Source organism: Numida meleagris, chromosome 3 (assembly GCF_002078875.1).
Source record: "Numida meleagris isolate 19003 breed g44 Domestic line chromosome 3, NumMel1.0, whole genome shotgun sequence".
Lineage (NCBI taxonomy): Eukaryota > Metazoa > Chordata > Aves > Galliformes > Numididae > Numida > Numida meleagris.
In genome coordinates this window covers 64,724,276-64,729,219 of record NC_034411.1, presented here as the reverse complement: position 1 = coordinate 64,729,219, position 4,944 = coordinate 64,724,276, and positions in this window count along the sequence as shown.

Sequence of the window (4,944 nt, the reverse complement as noted above, 5' to 3'; positions counted from 1 at the left end):
GGCCCCCGCGGAGGAGCCGGCGGCGGCGCGGCAGGAGGCCCCGTCCGAGAGCAGTCCGGAGGGCCCCGCCGAGCCGGCGGAGTAAGCGCCGCCGCCGCCCCGCGCCGACGAACTTTTCTCCCCCTGTTTGTTTGTTGGAGTGGTGCCAGGTACTGGTTTCGGAGAACTTGTCTACAACCAGGGATTGATTTAAAAGATGTCTCGTTTCTTTTTTTTCTCTCCCCGCAGATTTCCCATCTCAAATCATTCTGTTACCACCATTCCAACGGGCGAAGGAGGGCCTCGCCGCCTCCCTCCGCCTCCTTCCTTCTCTCCTTTTTTTTTTTTTTTTTTTTGCATCAGTATTAATGTTTTTTCGTTTTTTTTCGGTTGTTTTTTTTTTTTTTTGCATACTTTGCATCTTTATTGGAAATGTAAACTTTCTTTGTCAGTCTGTGGACGCGCCCAAATATGAAGGAGATGGGTGGGTCGATAAGGGATCTCGATGAAGTGATAGGGGCCACAGTGGGGGATCCGTGGCGCATCCATTGCCAAGAACGTGCCACGAGACACGATGTGAGGGGTTAGTCTTTTTTTAAAAGAAAGTTATTACGATGTATTTTGTGAGGCAGATGTTCTATAAGGTTTACAACACTACAAGTCTTGATTAAGAAGGAAAGGAAAAAAAAAATCAATACCCAGATAAAGAGATCATAGTCTTAGGAATTCATTTAAACCATAGGAACTTTTCACTTATCTCATGTTAGCTGTATCAGTCAGTGATTAAGTAGAAATACAAGTTGTATAGGCTTTATTGTTTATTGCTGGTTTATGACCTTAATAAAGTGTAATTATGTATTACCAGCAGGGTGTTTTTAACTGTGACTATTGTATAAAAACAAATCTTGATATCCAGAAGCACATGAAGTTTGCAACTCTTTCCACCCTGCCCATTTTTGTAAAACTGCAGTCATCTTGGACCTTTTAAACACAAATTTTAAACTCAACCAAGCTGTGATAAGTGGAATGGTTACTGTTTATACTGTGGTATGTTTTTGATTACAGCAGACGACGCTTTCTTTTCCAGTTGTCTTTGAAAATAAAGGAAAACTCTTCAGATGCAATGTTTTTTTTTTTGTGTAGCATCTTGTCTATCATGTTTTTGTAAATACTGGAGAAGCTTTGACCAATTTGACTTAGAGATGGAATGTAACTTTGCTTACAAAAATTGCTATTAAACTCCTGCTTAAGGTGTTCTAATTTTCTGTGAGCACACTAAAAGCGAAAAATAAATGTGAATAAAATGTATAATTTGGTTGTGTTTCTTTCATGGATACTCTGGTAGCTTAAATGGGCTGGTATTGCCTAAATTTGTAGAGAGAAAGAGATGCTGCCTGCTGTTGGCACAAGCTTTGAAAGCTGCCTTCCCAATCCCAGGCTCTGTAAGGCTGTGCTTATAGCAGTGGGCTGGGTAAATCGCAGCTTTCCCGGATTTGAAAGGAGGACTGGAAGGCAGGCTGAGCATGCACGGCATGTGATGCTGCTGTCCAGGCTCCATCTTGCTTTAAGACCAGAGGTATCCAGCACATGAGATTCTTGCCTCTTGAGGAAAATGAGATGTAATTGGAATTGCTTAGTGTGGGGCGCTGATTTATTTTTGAGTGCTGAGTTGCCTGAAAATTGAGCTCTTGGACAGATGTCCCTGTTTGTGTCGTAGTATGCTGTCCCTGCTTAGGTACCTAGATGATTAGCTCAAAAACTTTAGCCTGGAGGGAGAAAGGGGGTATTAACACTGCCATTCTGCTCAAGGGAATTAAAAGCAATATTTTCTCTTTTTTTCCTCAAGTGCTACTCCCAACTGCAGGTGAGTTACAAAACAAATTTCAAAATTTGTCTATAAAAATAATCACTTGGTGCTTGCCTTTAATTGTTAGGCTTTTTGGCTAATATCCAGCATTTTGCTCAGGGCATATTATGCCTTAATAAAACAGTGGGCTCGTGAAAGAAAAGCAGTAGTGGTATTTGAAGGGTGGAAATTGATTCAAGAAAGTGTTGCTTCTAAGTTTATTGGAGAAAGTTTAGTGTTACACTTATTTGCTTCCACCTAAATTTTCAGCGGAAACTCTTTGGAAGCAATTATGATTCATTTTATGAGAAAATGGCACGTTAGCACCTTGTTCCCTAAAGAACAAAGCCTAAACTGAATGAAGTATAGTAGATTTCCTGCTGAATGCGTACTTTTTTCTTTTTTCTTCTTTTTTCTTTCTTTCTTTTTTTTTTTTTTTTTTAATTCAGCTGTCTACCATTTTAACTTTGGCTTGTATGTACTCTAGTTGCCCTGGTATTTCTCTATAGCTTTAGAAATGTATTGAAACTATGCTATAATTGCTGAGGGACAAAAATAAATGGATGTAAAACAAGATCCTCCACACCAGTGTCATTCTTGGAGTACATGTGTTTGAAGTCTAGTGCTTAACTGCTTTGCTAAGGGGTTTTTATAACATGGCTGTAAAAACCTGTTCTAAGACGCATGATGTCTTGGCCATAGAGTCAATGTCTCTTTTTAATAAATATATATATTTAAATCCAAGGATTCTTAAAGCGAAGTCTGAATTTCTTCTTTTTTTTTTCTCTTTCGTCAAAATATATGTGTAGAAATGAAGAAAATAATTGCTAGTAAAGTTCTTTTCCAGATTTTTCTGATCGTGCTCTGCTGAAACCTCCGTGTTGGTTCCTCCCCCAGCTGGTACTGTGTCCTGAAGCGCTTCCAGTTCCTGGAGGTGCAGGATTGCTTTTACTGCAGCAGCCAGGCTCCTTGGCTGGGACTTTGTAATTCCCTAACGTGGCTTGACCTGCGGTCACTTTCCAGATCTAATACCCATACAGTTTCAAAAATAGGTCCTAAGGAGATCAGTTCCGTGGTCTGCTATTCTGCTCACAGCAGACCAGTGTGTGTTAGGATGGAATCCCAACAATGCCGCTTTTCAACCATGCAATTTAAGAAGATGGGAATCAGTATGGATCTGGAATGGGGGAGCTTTGTGCTGCCTCCTCCAGCAGAAGAATTGTGCCACAGCATCCACATCCCTGAGGGGCTGTCTGCTCACTCCCATAGAGTATGGGAGTGTTGTAGAATACCCTCATTATGTGTGAGGAAAATAAACAGGCTGGATGTTCATTGATAGAGACATGGTTAATCTTACCAAGAAAGTTTTATGCCTTTCTTTACTACAGTACGTGCTGTTATGCCTTGTTGAAAAGGCTAAGCGTAGTATTATTCCAACTAATTCAGAATTCAAATGCATGTGACTTTAAAATGTGTGATTTCAAGCTGATTTGCCTATCTTGTGAGCTGTCGGAGTTCTTTTTAAGCAGAATGTTATGCTTTCTGTGAACAAGGTAGCTTCTGTTGTGTTGGAACAATGACATAATTTTAGGTAAAACATTGAAATCTCATTTTACCTGAATAGAGACTCTAGAGATTTTCTCATTTTATGTTTATTTCCTTAGACAGAGGTACCTATCTTCCTTGTTTAAAGTCAAAACTTGGTTGTACAAAAGTCCTTTCAGACTCCATGCCTATCTTACTAAAATCTACGCTTGATTTCAGACTCCAAATTGCAGCATCTGACCTCAAGTACTTGAGTTCTGTATCTGGTCTTGAGAGTTATAAAAGAGAAACTGTAGAACCTTGCTTTCAGGCGAGGAAACAAGGCAAGGAAAAGAAAAATACGAAGAAGGTGAAAGATGACGAGTGGGGGTTTGCGCTTCTTGGGGAGAGCTAACTTTCCTGCCTGTGTGCACAACTACTGTCTAAGAACCGAGCATCTCCGTACCAAGTTCTGACTTCCCTAAGAATCCCGCTCATGGTTCTTGATGCAGTGTTGCACACAGAAGTGGTTCTGCAAGGGAGCATTCTATTTTGGGAACATTTTTTGATATCTAAAAGCGATCAAAACAGCTAACTCTTGGACTGTGCTTACAGAAGATTAGATAAAGGTCAAAGGTCTCCATCTGCTTGCTTTGTTTTTATTTTTTTCTCTAGGTCGCGAGGCCTTTTGTGTGGCTTTTTAAAACAAAACCTGGCATAATATATGTTCCAATCGGAAACTGTAATACCAATTAATGGTTTTCTGTGAAATCAGTCCTGTGAATTTAGTATTTATAATACTTGTACAGTAAGAGAGTGGTATAAGGTCATAATTTATGGTACCTAACTCATTTCAGTGTTTGTTAGTTTTTGGTCTTAAAAGGTGTTCTCCATGATGGTGCAGCATGTCTGCTGGCAGCCTGCTTCCAGGCCATGACAGCTGTTGCACCACATTCAGGTCACTGGCGTGGAATGAAGCAGGTAGTTTTCTTCCTGAAGTAAACAGCAAGTGCAAATAGTATATTGTGGTTTTAACATACTGTTGGCAAAGAGGTTAATTTGCCCTCTCTACAATGGAGAGGACCTCAGCTAATTGATGACGAATGGGAAGTGTTGCAATTGCAAGTGAATCTGACTGGGCAGAGAAAAGCAGGCTCAGCAGCCTGGTGGTACTTGAATAAAGGAAAGGCAGAGGTGCTGCTGCAGTGAAGTACGCAGTTATGGAAAGTCCCCATTAGCTTGGGGTGGTGTGCTTCTAAGGCCTGCTACCAGCTAAAGCAGGATCCCTACAGCAGATCACACAGGAAAGCCTCCAGGCTTGAAAATCTGCAGAGAAGGAGACTCCACAACCTCTCTGGGCAGCTGGTTCCAGTGCTCTGAAGCATGGAAGCACAAGACTCAGCTTTTGAACACCTCTATCTTAGGATATGGACGTTATCTGACAGGGGCAATGTAAAGCTTCAGTTAATATCTGCAGAATGTTTTGAAGTCTTAAAAGGAGGACCACAAGTACTATTTATATGTTTGTACCCTTAGTCTTTGTTACAGGATGACATGCCTGTCCAGAACTACAAACATCCAGATGAAGGAAGACA